Source organism: Chroicocephalus ridibundus, chromosome 5 (genome assembly GCF_963924245.1).
Source record: "Chroicocephalus ridibundus chromosome 5, bChrRid1.1, whole genome shotgun sequence".
Taxonomy (NCBI): Eukaryota; Metazoa; Chordata; class Aves; order Charadriiformes; family Laridae; genus Chroicocephalus; species Chroicocephalus ridibundus.
The window spans coordinates 7,317,841-7,337,582 of record NC_086288.1 but is presented as its reverse complement, the minus strand read 5'-3'; the positions used below and the strand labels follow the sequence as shown (position 1 = coordinate 7,337,582).

Genomic DNA, 19,742 nt, shown 5'->3' with positions numbered 1-19,742 from the left:
GCTTCCCGCTGGGAGGAGGACAGACAATCCCTGATCCAGCACAAAGCTCAACTGGCAGAGGCAGAGAGCCCGGCTGTATAAAACGTTTTGGACACATCTGAAGCAGCCAAGGGAGCTAATGCACTTTCAGCACTTCAGGGAGTGCAGTCACAGCATTTCTGATCCAATTCTGGGCGTTCTGAAGTGTCAAGCAGTTTCACGATATGCTGGTTTCGAAAACATAATCCAGCATAAAGGATATTTTTAACATGGGTGATTTCAGTAATCTGCTTCAGCACTCGACCTCATCCACAGTCCGTGTGGCACAACCGAGCAGCACAGAACGGCCTTACACGAGCAGGAACCGTAAGCGTTTTTATCCCCAAAATCCTCACGCAACTTCAGTGCGTGCTGGTCAACCATAGATTGGGACCTGGAGAGAGCGCATGACCGAGAACCGTGAGTACGTCAAGGGTTTTATCTGATTTCTAAACAGTAGAGGCTGGGGGAAGGGGGAAAAAGAAGGATAAAAAAACCCCAAATCAATCTCTGCAAACTTTACATGGTTACTAGATAAAAGTCCCTGCAAGATTATGCCATTTCTACAAGTTAGACAAGTTACTCAAAAGTCAGGAGGGATGTGATAGCGTTTGAGATGACGTCAGGAGGAGTGTGATCAGAGCACACGGCTGCAAAACTAAGAGAGAAGAGGCCAATCCACCCAATCCACGCCTCAGCGCACACACGTAATCCAGGAAAATCCAGGAAAGACAACTCCAAAAATCTCTGACAAGCAAGAAAATCAGCAGGCTTCCAGAGAGTGAAGTGCTCCAAGCCAACGTCATCCTCACTGGGGCGATAACCGCTCATCCGCAAGACTTATAGCCACTGGTCCCCGGGGGAGAGGAGACAAAAATCTCTTCTGAACAAGGTCACTGGCACCGGCCCCAGTGCACGCCTAAGATGCTAATTTAATAATAGTTAATCAAAACTAACGCAGACCTGAAAGTCAGAAAGGCAAACGGCCAATTTTCAAACTAAATGCCCTTTTTGCCTCCACCAGCTGCACTGGGAGGGAATAAAGAAAAAAAAAACAAACCAGTGCAAATTTACTGAAGATGAAGAAAACAACATTTCCAGAGAGAGCGGGGCGAAATGCAAAACCAAGTTATTTTAAAGCCATCTGAGAATAAACCGAAATAAAGAAGAATTTCATCACTTCCACCAATTTAAGCTCCAGTCAGAACAACAGAAGAAAATAAGCCCCAGCCCACAGCACCACGCGGCCAGGGAGTCGTTCTGTCTCTCGGCGGCGCCAAGTGCTTAGCAAAATACCAGCTACGCCAGCACAAGCCCCAGAACCCGCAGGACGCGGGTCCCTTCGGAACGACAGCCACCAGGATCACTCAGCAGAAAGGTGACTGCAAGTGACAATTCCTTTCCGCCACGCCACAGCAGACTCGGCACCCTGTTCAAGGAGAGCGGTCTACCCCAAATCTCACATCGTGATACCGGAGGGGCCGGGTTCACGTGTGGTTTTGCCAATATTATCGGATAAATAGCCATCACAGAGCACCGACTGCCACCGGGACAGAAGAGAGCTGGGGGAACCTCCCTGCCACGACCACCAGGCTGACAAAAGAGCTCATCCGTGCACCCACTCCCTCGGCAGCACCTGGAAAAAAAAGCAAAGGGAGATGTGTCGCTCCCTTTGGGCACCCCTTGGCCTTCCGCGTGCTCAGCTCCGAGCCCGACGACAGCAACGCACCGCCGTGACCCACTGACTATGTTGACTTCCAAGCGTGGTGCCAGGGAAGAGCGGACCAAGCCCGTGATCTTTAAACTGGGGCCTGCAGACTATCAATTAGCCATTAAGAAGAGTTTGACCCAGACCAGGCAGGGCCACATGATTTGCGTTTTTGCTGCATTAGTCAGCGGACAAAGCGATACGGGTTGTGTTGCCACCAGGACACCAACTTCAACAGGAGGAACATGACGCAGCATAAAAGCAGAGTGGTAAAAGCAGACAACGCATGATCCTGCATAAAAGTCAATCCATTTAGAAACGTTAAACTCACTTTACCAGCAAAATGAGTTTGCTCCTGGATTGGCATTTTGCTTCATGGGAGAGTAACGTTCTTAATTTGGTTCTAAAGCGCCCTAAAGCTGGATTTACTGTATCCTCCAACCACAGCCAAGAGCGCATAACTGAAGTGCTGAGCAGGCAACTCCCAAGTTTTAACAAGACTGTCCTCTAGATGACATCCATTTAAGGGCAGCCCGAAATAGACTTACTCATATCAGCCTAAACCAAGACTGAGAACAAAACAATAACCCAGAGCTGAAAAGTAGTTTCTTGCCAGAAGGCGTTCGGAGCTGCTTCTTACAAACTCCTTCCTAGCGACCCGTTGCCGTGAAAGAACAACTTGCAGGAAAAAAACTGGTAGGAGCACAGAGATGCTGATAAGCAGCAACATTGTAGGAGGTCCTGGGTCCTCCACAGCAACCTATGAGCTACTGTAACGACTAACGAGCTTGTCCAGAGGACCAAGCAGATTTCGGGTAGGGAGAAGAAAATGTGACTTTAGCATAGGTATTTTTTTTCAGACAGTGTCTGAAAAACCCCATCTGCTCTAAGAACGGACGATGAAAAAATCATTCTGGATAGAGACAGCCTAAAAAATTAAGACCATCTTGTTTTACCAAAGCTCTTCTCCCTGTATCAGTAGCTGGCTCCTTCTGACTCCAACAACACAACAGAGCACTAGACAATCAACACGAACTTCCCAGACATCCCTAAAATGTTCTCTTCGGAAAGTAGAGATTTCCCAGGTGCCTGCGCAACTCGGCCCTTTACCAATGAGACTTCCAAGCCATGGCATTTTAACATGAGCAAGATATATAAAAAAAATGTTTTATGGCTCCCTCGTTCTCTTTCTTCTGCTTCCTGAACTCTGTAATGTAAGAGTTCCTACTTCTGCTTTATGAACTCTAAACCAAAAAGCATCTTCCAGAGCCACAGTTAACACACTCTGCGTGATATATGGCCTACAACAAACAAGGTGCAGGCTGATTCTAAGTAAAGCATGAGAATTCGTGTGTGGTGCTCATTAGAGTCCAGTTACGAAGGGAACGGGTCAGGAATTGTGTGCTAAGATCCGATACGCCAGCATATTGGACCAAGCTTATCTGCTCATATCAATCACCCACTGTCTGCTTCCATCCCCCTTTTCACCTGTATCTGCCTAAAAAACGGGAGGCAGACACTCTTTGGGAAGAAACCTCAGAAAACCAAGTTTCTGTAACAGGTCTGAAACACGCGTGGGCAGCAGCCGTTCCGCATAACCTGCCCACCGTGGTCATCAGCTGGCCCCTCCGTAGCTGTTCCGATGCATCCCCCACTCAAGAGAAATCCTTCCCACCAGGATTCCCGGGGACCGCACTTAAACAAGTCGGTGCCTGCAGATTTCACCCGGCATCTTCAACTGGAAACCTCCCCTGCAGAAGAGGGTAAAACAGCGGCCAGCTCCAGCTGCCTTTTGTCCCTTTGGTGATAAGAGCCTCCGTAAGGAAAAGAGGTAAAAGGGACTCCTTGGTGACCCTGCCCCAGTCACACGCATCTTACCCATCAGCAGCAGCCGCTTTCTTAAATACGGGGTACAACCGCCAATCGCTGACCCCAGCTTGTAAACCTTCACGTAATCACAAATTTCTTGGAGATACCTGTTAACGAAGAACAGCTTCACGCCCGGCGCCTAATTGCAACACAGCTGTTTAAAGGTATAAGGAAAACAGTCTACGGTAATATTAAATCCCAGTTATCTGCACCCATTATCTTGCACTTTTTTATTGCAAAGTGGAATGATTGGTCCGGGAACAGGGCCAGAAAAGTTGGTCTGATATCACAGTTCAGAACTTCATAGACGTTACTGAGAATTTCAAATTAAGGGTCATATCCAGCAGTGTACTGACCTTTACGTAAAAAACACGAGATACCTTTAGTGAGTTACAAGCCAAGGCTTCGCAGGAAAACACGAAGCTGTTTGTAACCCACGGCATTATCGTACCGGCAATACTTAACGCAAAGATGTCTTAGTCATCATCTAGAATTAAAAAGGCGAAAACAGGTTCAAGAAAGATGGCTTCATTTGTAGAAAAGTAATTACAGAAACTTTCAGAGTTCACAGAAATCTCGATGCACCCCTGCATTTCTCCACCGCTGAAGGCTCAGAGGACATTCCGGTTACTTGCCGGGAGATATATTTTGAGCACGATGAGCTTAAGTCGGTTTTGCAATGCTTTTTAATAAATTAAGCTGTACACCTAATGTTCAGTGAACTGCACCGGCTCTGGGCTCTTCCAGCTTGATCTTTAATTCGAGTAATTATTTTAAAAGCTGGAGACATGATCTCCCTTTATTCAGTGTCTGGAGAGGATTCTGACACCGTGAGACACGGTCGGGGTTTCCACGGAATTGTTCTGCAGCGTATTCCCTTTCAACAAAAATTATCCATTGCATTTTTGGCAAAGGGAAGTGATGGGCGATCCAAACCAAACTCACGCAATAAGGAGGTTTTTCTTTTGCAGCAATTCCTGCTGTTTCACTTCTTTATTCACAGGTCCAGAGCATCCATCCTGGCTTAAACGACAGTACGATGACCACAGTTACGTCCCCACTCCTTTACTTTATACTGCAAACAGGACTAAGCTGTGAAACGGAGCGGTCTGAGCATCACGGCTGTAGCTCAGTGCCCGCAGTAGTCAGGGAAGGGTGCCTGGGCTTGCCTACGCTGCCACCGAAGCACGGGCCCAAGCCGATGCTCAAGCCCAGACTTGCTCACATTCTTTCCACGCTAGCAGGCTCTCAGCCTTAGCTTCAGAGCACTTCCAAGACAGAAAATTCAAGGCCTACCGCAAAGCCCAGCAGATCCCGCTCTTCCTCCTTGCCACTGGACACCAGCAAGGTGCCAGGTCCAAGCGAGCGCTCTCCAGTGCGGGGACCACAAGCCAGACTCGGTGGCATGGGGTATGGACGCTCCCGTTGCACACCAAAGCCTACTCGCAGCTCCGTGCTTCAAGGGCAAGAGCGACATTGCCACGGAGGAGGAGGAGAGCCTGGGACAGTACGGATCCCTCCCTCCCCCGCAGCCCACTCAGACCATCACTCTCACACGTCCTTGGTCACGCATCCAAGTGACACAAGGCACCTCCTGAGCTTCCTCGGGCACTCAGCCTTCCTCTTGCATTCTTGGCTTAGTTACATTCTCTTCAAATGGTTCTCGCGTTTTCATCCACGTAACACCCCATTTCAAAGAGCACTCTATCTTTTCGAATGGATCTATTTTCAGTTGAAACCATTCACAAAACTTTATTCGAGTTCTTTTTGCAATTCCATAGGCAGAGCGAAGCATCAGGCAGATTAACGCCTTAATCAAAGGAAGCCTTTTCCAAATGCAAAACCTAGGAAAGGCACACGCTCACCTTTTTCCTCTACCAAGCCAACCGAAACGCTTCTTGTGTCTGACAGGAGAGAGGATATTCAGGGCTGTGATTTACCCCAATGAGGTGTCGCAATCCACTTCCCCGGGCACCGTTAAGGACGACACACACCCCAAAGCTTCTCTGACATGGAAGGCGTTCGTTGTGGCAGACAAACTGCCCCTCCTCCTAAAAACCCAACTGCGGCTCTTCAGTATGTAAACTCATCGCTTACCGTTCATAGAGAGGTAGGAAACATTAAATACTATTTTATCCTGAGTGAGAAGCATTTATGGGAAAATCTTTGCATATATCACATTCCTGAAGAAGTACTTCTTGCTCTTAAGGGAGAATAATCTTTTCTTTCCAAGCACATTTTGGTGATGTATGTGTCAGAAATACGCTGGAGACACAAACTAACTCTGAAATGGAAAGCATTTAAAGTTAACGCTCCGCTGACAACATCTGTCTATGCAAAACGTGTTTTCTACAAAATTAGTGATGCCATCTGGCAGGGCTACAGGTGAACCGTGACTGAGAACACAACCGAGGCAGCTGGACTAGATGATCGTCGCAGGTCCCTTCCAACTGAAATGTTCTGTTCTCAATAAATACTCTCTTCTGCAACCTCTCTCTAGCACCACCCTTCCTGTCCCTATCAAAGATGCACTGAAGACTTTGCTCTAGTCTTCAACTGATTTCTGACCCCACCCCACATGCCGCTTTCGGTTGCGATCTAGACTTTGTTCCTACACCCCTTTGGCCCCGTTTGATCGGCTCTTTCCACTCACCCTACTATCTCGCCACACGTTTCTCCTCTTCATACCGATGGAGCTACTCCCACAGGACCCAATCCGGCAGAGCACCTTCAACACAGCCTTAAACATCAACCAGTTGAATCGCTTCAAGGCCAGAAGTCACCTGTGCTATAAAGCGCTTTGCGGGATTAAGGCAACAGCCCCACAGAAATGAACATCCCATGACTTCTAAGAAAAGGCCCAGAATCCGGAGCCCACCGTACCGCCTGGGACAATGCTCCTCAAACTTGGTTATTGCTCACAAACCCAAGCCTAACAGATCACGAGATGTTAAACAATTTCTGTGGAAGTACTCCCAGGGCACCGCACGCTGTATTCTTGTGCCATTAAGGCTTTGGAACGAAGCTTCGTTGGGGACAGAAGAGAACAAAGTGCCCATCTGTTTTTTCATTGCGATTATTGTTTGTGCCTAGAAGGACACACAGGCCGGTCTATTGAACAGGGCTACTGTTCTTGAGCCGTGCTCTTTGTCTGCTGAATGCAGGAACTGTCCGACGGGGAAGTGATATCAGACTATTCAAATTTAACGGGAATTTGGGTAAGAATCACTTCACGAACACCCAATTTGCCAACTACCAGACCTCAGCAAAATTCGCATGTACAGTTCCCATATAGGAGAAACACGCTTTCACCCACCTCCAGTGCAACGCAGCGGGTTTAATGCGCTCAAGCGCTACGTTTCCTTGAACTCCTGAGCCAGTTTCCCAACCTCATTCTAAACACTGAGCTTTCTCATAATTAGCAACCTTGATGAAAGATCTTTACGCTTATGTATATGGGTTGACAAAGCGTCTGAAGTGTTATATAGTCGCGGGTACAATAAAAGCAGTTCACTTTTGCAACCTTCTGTTCAAGGTTAAGAGTTCAAATAAGAGACTCGGATCAGTAAATCTTCAAGAGGTGATTAAAACCACGTAAAAACTTAAAGAAAAACTTAAGGTGACAATACTCTAATCCTCAAATTGCACACACCATTGAAAACGATAGGCAAGTTCTGTTTCTGTGCCTACTATACAAAATAGGCAAAACATGAAAATTTTAATAAAGATGACTACTTGAAATACAAGACCACAGCCGTTGTCTTTGACTTAAGACTACACAGCCACATAATCATCAAAAGCAAAAAGTTTGCACCACTTGCTCAGAAAACAGCAGCGGAAAAAGACAGAATACGCCACAGGAGTCAATTTCAAGTGAAAAAAGCCAAAAATCTGTTGCGCCTGCAAACCCACTAGGATTTTTTTGCATAACACCAGCTCATTGTGGTAACTTGTAAAAGAAAGTAAAATTAAATCTCCACGGGGGAACAATCGCATACAATTTTAGCCCGTTTCATTAATTCCACCAATTAGCAGGAGTCACCTTGCCCAGGTTTAAAGAAGAGGAACCGTTCCCACCATGGCCCCCATAGCTCTGAGCACAATTATTTGTGTCCACAGCCAGGCGGATCACGGAAACATCCAAGTTCCAGATTTAGCAGGAGGAAAACTCAAACGGATCAAAACCCAAAAGTTCCAAACCACCCTCAAAAAAAAAACGTAGCAAAGAAATCCATAGCTAACGGAAATGAAAACATTACGTAAAAAATAAGCCGAAAAAGCAGACCCTGAAAGACGTGTAAAAAGGAGGAACACAGACAAGCCCGCTCCGATTTAGAAAGAAATGCAATTTATTTCTGTCTCTGGCTGGATCCAGGCTTTTCTCCTCTGAAACCCAGACAAAACATGCACCTTCCAGGAACAGTTTGTCTACAAGGCGAGGAAAATTCTAGCGCTCATCAATCCAACCTTTTTGTATTTCAGAGTATTTTTAAATATTTGCATTTATTATGGTAACAGTAGAATTGAATGAAGCAATTTTTATAATTATGACTAATAACAGAATAAAGGGATTTTGGTAATCCTCAGTCTTAAAAGAAGTAACGCAAACGATTCCTACCACCCAGTTCAGCTCTTCAAGACTCACTCTGAGATGGGAGACGTATGGATCAGTACTTACGGAAGGACAATTAAGGCTTATTTCAAGTCTGATTTAACACAGATTATTAAGCAAGCGTAGTAGTAAAATAGAAAATACAGTAGTAAAATAGAAATATGACCCTATTCCCCTATAAATGTAGTCACATAACAAAAATAGGATACGAAATGCTGCAACTTGGAAGATTTCCCCCCCCACCCTTAAAGGATTTCCCTAGGAGTAATAAATACTAATAAATTAGTAAATACTAATAAATTAGCCACATTTTCTCTCTCTCTAGACGCACATTTATATATATAAACAATACACACACATTTAAAAAAACAAAAATCCCCCTCCAGTCTTTGTTTTACTTTTGCAGCAGCTTTAGCTCCACTAACAGCACACATTTCTGGAATTCGGATGTTGACAGTTCATTTGAGCTGCAAATTAAAAGGATTCCGATTTTGGCGATGTCAAATCATCTCTTCTGATTTTTCTGGTGAGAAAACCTGCTAAAAATAGGGCCCTTTGCAACTCCCTCTGATGTGCTCAGCAGGATCCGTCACACTCGAACAGTATGGATCACAGCTGACTATTGTATGGTCTGAGCCATACCGAGCTCCTGAGCTCCTTTTATCAACGCGGCTCGAAATTTGGACAGAAATCCACAATTCCAAACCAAAGAGAACTGAACGCCAAGAACCGAGATGTAGGTTTCTCTGATTTTCTGCTGCTTCTCCCATACCGCTCATGCAAATTCTCTCCACTGATAGTCCTTGGGGCAGCTTCAGAAGTTCCTTATGTGAAAAGCTAAGAATTGCAGGAGAGTAATTCAGTGACATTTCTACCTCTTCATTTAATATAGTTGGCCAGTTCAAAAACACAAGGAAAACTGATACCACAGGGTGTCCTGGCTCGGCAGGTCACCACGCAGCCCCTCAGGTCAGAGACACCCAACGCAATGGACATCGCGTCCTCCTAGACGCCCAACAGCTACCGCACCGTCCTTAACGCTTTCATTTCAGAGGAGGTATTTCCATCGTAACTCAAATCAGGCACTAATTTTCAAGGCTTAACAGCTAACTCCACGTCATAATATCTTTGAGCTCAATCTCCATGCAAGCTTTGACCTGAAAGACTATGGCCCCTCCTTGAAGCCACTATTCCGTATTGAGTCATGAAGGTCTAGAGAGAGGATGGTAGAGATTTACCCGAGAGCAAGCACGCCGGCAGGCTGCGGCACAGATTTAAGCAAGTATTTTTGAAGTTCTGTAGCTTTTTACTTATGGCACACACTGTTTTATGGGTGGTGTAATTGTCTTCAACACTGTCCAACAGCAACAAAAAGGATTCCTGCCACCAACTGCACACAATCCTGAGCAAACTCAGCAGAAACGAGATGCTACGGCACCTCCAGGTTCAAGGGCAGGGGGGCAGAAGCATTGGTCTCAACGGTTCTAGGACTTCACCGCAACCTTGAAAATTTTATTGCTGTTATTTAAATTTCAGGCCACACACTGAAACATAGATAAGAGCAAGAGTTCTGCCTCCCCATTCCAGTTCTCTTATTTAGAAGGAGCACAAAAGAGAAGCTTTCCTTCCACCAGAAGTAGCACAATGACAGGGACACGCTCCTTTATCAATATTAACCGTAAACTGCTATTACTGGATTTTCAAAGAGCACTCCCTTTTGAGCCTTCTAAATGGATTTGAAGCCGGAAGCAGCTAATTGACTTCGAACGAGAAAACCTGATAGTAGTTATCAGAACCCTTTTAATTTGCTCAAAGCAAGAGTTCAAATTCTAACTCTCACGCACAAAGAAACTATGTGAAAGGCAGGTCACTGGAGCGTGACAAGGATGCTATCTCGCTACGCAATGAAGTCATTTGTACCAGCGCCACCGAGGGAACGACCCGATGCCGTAGCACCAGGCTTCGAATGCTGTCAACGCTGTTTTCAACAGGGCATCTTTAAACCCAGACGGAAGTCCTCGGGTGCTCCCAACCCATAAGAAGGCATTCGAGTGCAAACCAGTAAGAGCTATGCTGGTTTTGATAGGGACACATACAACAATGTAATAACATAAAATTAAATTTAAAAAAAAACCCAGAAGACTAGCAAATCCACTCTAACAGACTGGCACGTAGGCACACAGGAGCATCACTCTCTGTTCCCAATACTTTTTTTTACAGGAGCAAGCGTTTTCATGCACCCACCCTCCTGAAGCGCCTATTTCATCCAGTAGATCTTTGCTCCGTCGAGGCAACACCTTCCCTTTGCAATGGCTTCTCTCTGGCTGGACAGCATCTCCGCCTCTAAGAACTTCTACCTGAAAACAGCTGTTGGCAAACTCAGAACAACAACAACAGGTTTTCTCTTTACTCTCGCACAGGGCAATTTTCATTCACAACCTTGCCCAAAACACCTTCCAGCTTGTTATTTATTACGGCTCTTCAAGGTGGCAGCGCAGTTACAAATCCTTCAGACAGGAACACCAACGGCTTCTCCACCTTTGTGGGAAGAACGCTGCACGTGAGCAAGGCGCCCTCTCCCATAAGCAGGTAGATCAGAAAACAAAAGGAGTTACAGACTTTCCTTTCACAAAGAGGTTCTTTTTTTCCCTGTCAACTGCACTTTGTGCACAAATTGAACCTTTTCTTATCAGCGTAAGCCATCAGTGACCCAAGCATTCGCCCTACACCCACAGCGGGCTGGGAAAGCACGTCTTGAAAGCTCCTCTACAAAACTCCTTTAAAACCCTGCTGTGAGGAATACCACAACGCACCACCAGAATACGAGGGTGTTTTCTGACTGCGGAGGAGCTTCAAGATTTAAAATTGTAACATAGAAGTTAAAACGAATACTATTCCCAGTTAGGAGGCGCAGAAAAACCTGCTGGACCTCGCTGGGAGGTGAATGGATGTGTACAGGGTGTTCACTCGCGAGGAATGCCCTGTGCACACAAATGAAAACTTCATCCCTCCTCCTCCCCCCAGCGACTGAAAGACAAAAAAAAAAAAAAAAGGAAAAAAACCAATCCATAATTCCCTCTCACCCTGGTTTCAACTCCAGACAGCAGCAACACAGCTCCTCCTAGGTTATATCCCTCATTCCTCTATCGTTCCCAGCCCCTTCACATCTTGGAAATTCAGCTTAGAGTAGCCTCTACCTTAAAAGTCCAGGCACTGCTTTTACAAACGTGAAATTCACCCTTGGTAGCAGTGAAGGATAAGTTACAAGCAAATCCTTCCCATGATATTTTTTTTGAAACTTAAAAGCCTGGGTTTACTTCGCATTGGCATCTAACTGGGGGGCGGGGAGGGTGGAAATCACAGGAAAAGCATCACCGCGGCTTGTACTGACATTCACGCTTCAGACCACACTGACACTCACAGGCAGGTGAAGTTACCGAGAACTCCAATCGCCAGCTGAAATGCAGCCCCGCAGAACTCAGCTCTACAATCTGACATGACAGAAGTCACCGGGAAAGGTCTCTCGGCCCAGAAGGGCAGGCCAGGGAAGGAAGGGCACAGGCTGGGACAAATCAGTTCGCATACGCGCATCCATGTGAACCAGCACATGCACAGAGGTGGCAAACAACCCCATTTAATCCTTCTGCATATGATCGGAAACTACTATGACAAAACTAAGTCTATCGTTAAATAGTTGCTGGGGTTTGGGAGCCTTAAGTGTTGGGGTTTTTTTGGTTGGGGTGTGGGGGGGGCTCTGTACCTTGCTCTTAATGCACGAACAATTTCCTTTAAATTATCAACAAAGTAAGAACCAGGCACGTTCCTGCAGACTATCACATCAGGGATTACTAAATACCAAATTCTATTCCCACACTCAATATCCAACTCTGCACATTCTGTTAAATCCAGCTAGCTAGTTTGCTTCCTTTTTTTTTTTTTTTTTTTTAAACGGAAAATAGGTACATTTCAGGAACGACCAGAACAATAAAGCCACTGAGCAGGTAGCAGCCTAAGCACAGAGTCACTCTGAGATGCACAGCAAACTGCACCTCCCCAAAAGGGCAAGAGTCTACAGCACATGGAGTATTTCTCCGAGGAGCTGTTACTGCTGGGATTTGCCCTAAAACCTAACTTTACGTACAGGAGCAGCTCTGTAAGATGATTACATCCAGCTCCTGACGCCCGAAGAGCCCGGCACTTGTCCCACACCGCACAGTGCCAGCAACCTCTTGGCACCTCCGGGTGCACCGGCTCCTCCTGAATGCAAGGACTGAAAGGATGCTCTCCTAACGAAATGGAAAAGCCATTAATAATTAACATTGCCATTAAAAAAAAAAAAAAGCCAACCAAAGGTATGTGAACAAAAGGATGATTAAATTCTCATTTCCATGTTCGCTGCGGAGCAGAGCGGCTCTGGGCTGCAGCGCTCAGCAGGAAGCTGCCAAAAGGGAAACCAAGAAGCCGGGAGCTCTTCTCAGCTGCTTTTAGGGCGAGGAAAATATCCCCATAAGGCCACGTACCAGGTGGAACGCTAAAAAACTTAAGAGGAAATAGGATTTCCTTCAACGGGCGGCTGCTGACGGCTCACTAAAGCGAAGATAAATTGAAACCGTAAAAAAAAAAAAAAAAAGTTTCCAAACACCGTGAGGAATTTTTAAAGTCCCGCCAAGCTAACGAGCAGCAGAGAAGGGCACGTCTAAAGGCGAACTCTGCAGGAGAGAAGCCGAGGCGGGGGGGAAACCTGCGGGTCTTCCCACTCCCCGCTCGGAGCGGCTCCGTTCCCGCAGCCCCAAGCGCCGGGGGGACGCCGCTCCCCTCCCGCCCGGGATGCTGACTGCCCAAAGGGACCGGCCGGGCGGGCAGGTGCTCCGGGTGCCCTCCGGGTCCCCCCCACCAAGCCCCCCCGCCGTGTCCGTCCCCCCCGCCCCCCCCCCCCCTCACCTCCGGGGCTCGGGTTTGCGGCGCTCCGGCTCCAGCGCGGCGGCGGGCGGGGGGCTGCGGGGCAGCCGCGGGGCGGGCGGGGAGCGGCGGGGGTGGGGGGGCTTCAGCGGGGCATGGCCGCGCACCCCCGCCTACAGCAGCTATACCCGATCCCTCTGCCTATATACCCGCCTGCCTGCCCACCCGCTGGCGGCTCCGGGCCGGCGACCGAGCGGCGAGGCGGAGCGGCTGTGCTGGCGGAGCCCGCCCCGGCCGGCATTTAAAGCCCTCGGCAGGCTCGGACGTCCCCTCGCCCGCTCCCATCCCGTCCCATCCCATCCCCCGCCGCATCGGCTCGGCCGCCGTCACGGGGCCCCGGGGCGGGGAGGACGGAGGAGGAGTCTGCCCGGGCTGCCGGGGCTACCGGCGAGCCCGCCTCCCCGGCCCCGAGCCCCGCCGGCCGCAGGCAGGTGCTCCGCCGAGGGGACCGGCGGGCGGGGTGTCCCCGGGGGAACCCACCCAGCCCCTCCGCCAACCCCCTGCGGGGCTGGCCGCGGCCGCACGCTGCCCCAAAGCCACCTCACGGCACTTTTTCCATCACTTCTTCCCTTAAAGGGTTTTATAGCTGCCCCCCCCCCCCCCCCAACCACTTTTCCGTGGCCACCCTCTTCCTCAGTCCAAGAGATGCCCAGCCACCCTCCAACAAAGCAAGCGGTGGGATACAGGACGGGATGACGCTGCAGTCTGCCAGGGAGGAGGTCACGCTCCCACCACCGAAAACACACAACCGAGGCAGCATCTTGGCCAAAAGCACATACTACAGAGCAAAAGAACAGGCAAAACGATGCAGACAACATCATTCGAGCAGTTTATTATAATTTTGCAAGGAAATACTATCTTACAGGCCGCTCCTCCTTAGCTTCCAGCATGACAAGGCTCACCCATCACCCACGTGTAGTCTTAGCTCCCCTCTCTCTCTCTCTCGCACGCACCCTATTTACACTAATTGCCCTTCAAAAAGTTCTTTCCAGATGGGGGTTAGAGGAGAGCACTAATTCCAATATCCCAAACCTTCTTCAGTAAGCTGCGGCTCTTGCACTCAGCTTTCCCATCCAGGCCAAGGTGACGAGATCCATAAAATATTTTTAAACAACGAGAGTCTGCAAACGGCTCACGATTAACACGGCAGAACAGCAATCCATCAGCAGAAAGGACATGGACGCTCGGGGGAACAAAGGAGACTATTGTAGCTCTGTAGAGGAAAAACTCCACTTCTTCAGCCAGGTTTAGGGTTACCACACGGCAACTTCAGCCACTCCTCAACTACCGAGCTCCGCTTTTGTCACCCGTCCCATTTCTGTATTAGGGAATAATACGCAATCTATTGGACAGGCAAAAAAGCAGCACCAGAAACCGCAGCACCTGCAAAGCAGAGCAAGGGCACTGCAGAAGCCATCCGCCTGCTGAATTCCCCCTCTCCCTTCCGCTGCCGTCACCTCCGCGCTCCCCCCAGCCCTTGAAAACAGGTCATTGTCTCTAAGCCGGTCTTCCCTCACCCCCTTTTTAGTGTTTTCCTGAAAGATCTCAGGATCCTGCGCAGGAATTGGTCAGGGCTGGAGCTTTTCTGCTCTCTTTAATACAATAAATTCCTTAGGTACCTGTTGTTAAATGGTTAAATGGGTTTCCAGTGGGTCACTGACAGCACAGCGATGACTTGCACCCCTTAGAGCTATATTTCATTTCAACTCATGACAGTCCCTGTATTAACAAGCAAAAGCAAAGCACTAAATCAATTGAGAAGCTTTGCATACTCGAGTCCAAACCCCAGTAACTCCACACCTTCCCCTCTTCCGAAGGCGTAGGCAACGGCTCAGAGTCAAGGACTCTCTTCGTGCTTTAACTCCCTAAAGATATTCCTGTTAGTTTGTACCTTCGACTTCACTCCTATTTATAAATGAACCAGGAAGCCCCTGAAGAAAAGGCGTGTTAGCTACCGCAGAAGATTGCTGTTGCTTCTCGCCACTTAGACAATTAGTGGGGGTTTAGGATCCCCCCCCAAGTGTTCAGATCCCTCAGGGAAAGCACCTCTTGGATGCTCCTCAGCAGCTGGCTCTTCGCTCGCTATTTCAGTAACAAACCTAAATAACTCCCATCGCAATTCCATTTCCTTGCAATTCCCTGTGACTTAAACCACTCTCATCTTACACCTATGCATTTGATTTTCTGGCTAAAAAATGTTGTGACACCAGGATGCATGATTTTAAGTCGGTCTTTAAATATACCATCGCTACATTTAATGATCTAAAACCCTACCAAACCTACTTCCAGGAGTCTTTAAATCAAGAGCCAAGGGGCCAAGTTTGGAAATGAGTACGCTCCACGTACAAACACCCAAAATGACCTAATAATCCTGTCCGTCACTGTGATTGACAAAATAAAACCCCATCAGCTAGAGCCGACTTGTCCGACGTGCCATATCTATGAACCTTTTGGCATTCCTTCCACGCTTTGGCCCGCATATTCCCTCTTAAATACTACCCAGTCATTTCCAATATTTTTTCCTGTTTGATTTAATAAAGGGAGATAAGCTCGTCACTCAGGACGAAAGCCCGCTAGCTTGCCGTTCACAGAGCAGGCAATGAAGAACGAGGACCGTTCAGGAAGTCCTCGGCTGTCTGTTTAAACCTGCCTTTCAACTCCGCTGGCTTCAGCCCTGCACAAAGGCTTTGTGAAGAAGAGGTGTGCCACCAGCCTTGGCTAAAGCCAGCCTCCCGCTCACCACCAAGGCAGTCAAAGCCTCCCTCAACCACGGCACGGGATGAGATATCACCCTCCCCGAGATACACAGAAATTCTTTTTCTGCCTTCTCGTCCAGCGCACAATTTCCCTGCGAGGTCGCATGCTGTCAGTGAGAGCATTTGACATCTATACGGATAATGAGAACAGCCCAAGTGACGACGGTAAAGATTAGAGAATACACAAACGCACATGCTCAGTGGAACCGGGAGGGGAAAACTTTCCCCATGGGCAGGTTATTCCATAAATATATCTCGCAGCATTTCTGGTCGGTTCCTCAGAAGCCGCTTGTGCTGACCACAGCGTTGTCAGTCAGGGACGACGCTGAACTAGATGGAAACTGGCAGCTCCTGCGTTTCCAGGGGTTTGTGCGGACGACCGAGTGATAAAATATTTGTGTTGGATTAAGGCAGGAGTAATTCTGTCTAAGTCAGGAAGTTTCAGAGGATAAAACTATTTCAATTAGAAAGAACTAAGTGCAGAGAGACAAGCATTTATACTTGTCTAAGAGGCTTTTTATATCTTTTTAGTTTGTTGACAAATGGTCAGTGCCAAGCCATCACTGACAATCACGATGGTTTGGGTTGGAAGGGACCTTAAAGATCACCCAGTTCCAAACTCCTTCGCTGGGCAGGGACACCTCCCACTAGACCAGGTTGCTCAAAAAGCAACTCAGGCTCAACCCTGAAAACACTTGTACGTGCAAGTAACCCTCTTTACATCAACAAAACCAATCATGCAGATTTTCAGGGCTCAATCCTTAATCACGGCTATTCCTAAGGACATCAGGGTTTGGGGTTTGTTTCAAAAACGATAGAGGTATGCAGCTCATCCGAGCTGTCAAACGCAATGCAATGAATCCCTCCGTTACATTCCTTAGTGGTACAGCTGAGTTAGTCCAACAGCGCTGATCTCTACGGGCAACCATGAAAAACAATTCTGTAGCTCTCATATTTGTAGTCCCCACTTGTGTTGAAGTCACCAAGAGACAGGGCTTGTCCATCCTTGCCATCCACTTCCCAGGAAAACTACACAGAACCCAACGTCTCGGCAAGCATTACCTGACAGCTGGTTATTAAAGGCCTAACCTAAGTAAACCGATTGGCTTTTCAAACTTGATTAGCAGGTTCTGCATTTTCTAGTTACCTGTGAAAACAATGTTCAACGGGGAACTGACTTTTCGGACTCCGTAAGAGCCCCAAATTCAGGCCCTGACCGAGCGCCCGCCCGCCCACTCACTGTGACACCACACGCAGGACCCCACGCAGCAAATCGCCAGATTCCCACTCAGTTCCCCTGCGCCGGCTCACACTTTGCATCTGTCGAAAGAGGCAGAAACAGGAGGTGCTGAAAAACATTCAGCTGATGTAAGACAGGATCGAATGCTGGAGGCTTAAGGTTGTTGGGTTGCTTTTTTTTTTTTTTTTTTTTTTTTGGCAATGTGTGCTTGATGTGCTTATCGTTAATAATACATCACCTCCGCTTGAGAGCAATGAGCAATCCTGGCTCCCTCTGATAACCACACAGGCCACAACAGTCTCTTCACTCACGTCAAAAGGAGAAGAGAGCGATGGGGATTTCACAGTCGGGGTCAATTGCGTCTGGTACCTTCCAGTACTCCTGATCACTTCTGATAGCCCAACGTACTCGCCTCAAAAGCTTCTTGAGCAGATCTCTAGTATAAGGATAGGAGGTTAAACACTTAGAGATCAGAACATATGAAAATAAGCGTTGTGTGCTACGCATCTGGGAAGCAACACAAGTTTGTGCTTTGCCAAGACCTGCCGGTCTCTATTTCCAGGATTGCGTTTTCCAAAACCCTCCTATTTCCTTGCAAAAACATCCCGCGTCTTTCCAGCAAGAGCAACTCCTCCACGCATGGCCCTGCCGTGCCTGTCAAGTACAGGAGGAGCCCCGGAGAGGCAGGGAGCCCGCCCGAGGCATCCATGCTGCTCGGGGGCCCTCTGCTGGGAACCTGCCCCCCCCCTTTCCCAGCCACAGGCACCCCCAGACCATCCCCGCTTCCCCCCGGCAGAGGCGAGGGTCCGGGGTGGTCCCCTTTGCAGCAAGCTGGGCATCCTGCGGGACAGCTGGAGCACCCCGACCTCGGGCAGCAGTGGAAAAAGCCGATTTTGTGTGCCTGAAGCGGTGTCCCACTCCGTGCTAGAGGGCGGGAAGCCAAACCAGTCAGAGAGCCAAAAACATAAGGGCTTTGTTAAAATAAAGAAAGTGTGTTTGTTTATACACCCACAAAAAGCACCAGGGCACAGGAGGCCGAAACACGCGCTTCCGCCACCTACAACCATTGGGATACTGAAATAACAAATGCTCAGCCCCTCTAGGATGAGGACGGGAGGAGGGGGCTCAGGGACGGGGCGGCCCCGCCGGCTGGAGCACTGCTGTGCTTTCAAACGCATCGCCTCCCCCCTGCTTCAGAGCGAGCTCCCGCAGAAAGCAGGTCAGAAGGAACACACATTATTTTTTTTTTTTCCATGTCTCAGGACAGGAGAAAAATCATAGGGCTAAAGTCAACCCCCCCCTTAGCTAAAAGCTAATTGTAGCTACAGGAAAATGGGGTACAGAACTGGAAGCGCTTCTCTGCTGTATGATGGATATGGGGGGGCTGCTAAGGACGGGGGCTGTATTTACATCAGGAGGATTTATTCTTTCCCCAGTTTCTCCCCCCGCTGTCATTTACATGAGTTTCTTTCTCTTCCTCATTCCTCAGCTATTGGCATCCCGGGCTTAAAGAAAAAAAAAAAAAAAAAAAAAAAAAAGAACAAAGTCAAAGTTCTGAGATACGGGCCACCACTCCCTCCAGTCCTTTTGTATAGCACCTGTACTGGTGTCCAGATCGATTCTTCCGAGCACCAAATCCTTATAAAGCATTAACCACTGTCTATCAAAATCCTTCTCACTGTGCACCAGCTCAGAAAAGCTTCTAAAACTTTTATCACTGGGTGGAAGGACGTGGAGAAATCTCACCCACTCTCAATGCAAGGCCAAGTCCACCAACGTGACCAGCACAGACAAAACTTGTAACTTCCCATCAAAAATCAGCAGCCCCCTCAACGAGCCTTCTTACCCTCGGGCTGAAGATACCTTCCAAGAAGCAGATGGCGACAGGCATTAAGGTTAGGAGACAATGTACGAGGAAAACAAACTCAGTCCCCTCCCCTAAAATTGCATCCTTGCCTCTCTTACACTGACAGCATCTGGTCTCGAGCACCAAATATCCTGCAGGGAAGAGCAGCTTGAACGGCAGGTCACTGGGATTCACTTAATTCGAGACGGCATCTTTTCCCAGTGCAAAAAAAAATCCCAGCAGGATACATAACTGCCAAGCCCCCAAAAGGTGGAACACGGTACGGTCATTCTGAAGCAGAACTTTCCTTCCAGTGGTAGCTCCAGGCTCAGCTAAGGGATGCCAACCTAACAGCTCTCCAGCTGGTAAGGCCCAAGATCAGCTATTACAGTCTTCTTCAAAAGGCGTCCTCTATCTGACAGCCTCCATCGAGGTGAAATGCTCGGCGGATACCCCCGCAGCGTTTTGGAGATGCCAAAAGGCAGCAGTAGGAAATCCAAAATACAGCAAAAAGCAACTTCCTTGTGGAATCCCTCTTGGGGGGGAGGGCTCTCTTCACAAGGTGAACGCATCCAGGACTACGCCACTGGGTCGGAAGGGCTTTCCTTGTGGTTAAATCTGATGGAACAGAACCAAACTTTTTTGACGGAACAAGCCACAGACGGAATATTTACGGGAAATTTGGCATCTCCGCAACCATGAAGTCAAGACATGGGTGGCTCCCTCTTATTCCA

General features: G+C 48.2%; 1 protein-coding gene across 4 annotated transcripts in view; it reads right to left on the bottom strand.

Moving 5' to 3' along the window:
* SLC4A4 (solute carrier family 4 member 4) overlaps positions 1-19,742 on the bottom strand; it is a 207,645-nt gene that overhangs the window by 162,525 nt on the left and 25,378 nt on the right. The window contains exon 1 of one of the 4 annotated variants that reach the window (XM_063337112.1): positions 13,149-13,464. The exons of the other annotated variants lie outside the window; for them this stretch is intronic. The gene's annotated coding sequence lies outside the window, so the exon portion shown is untranslated. Of the gene's footprint in view, positions 1-13,148; positions 13,465-19,742 lie in introns of those variants that run through there. 4 annotated transcript variants of the gene reach the window in all.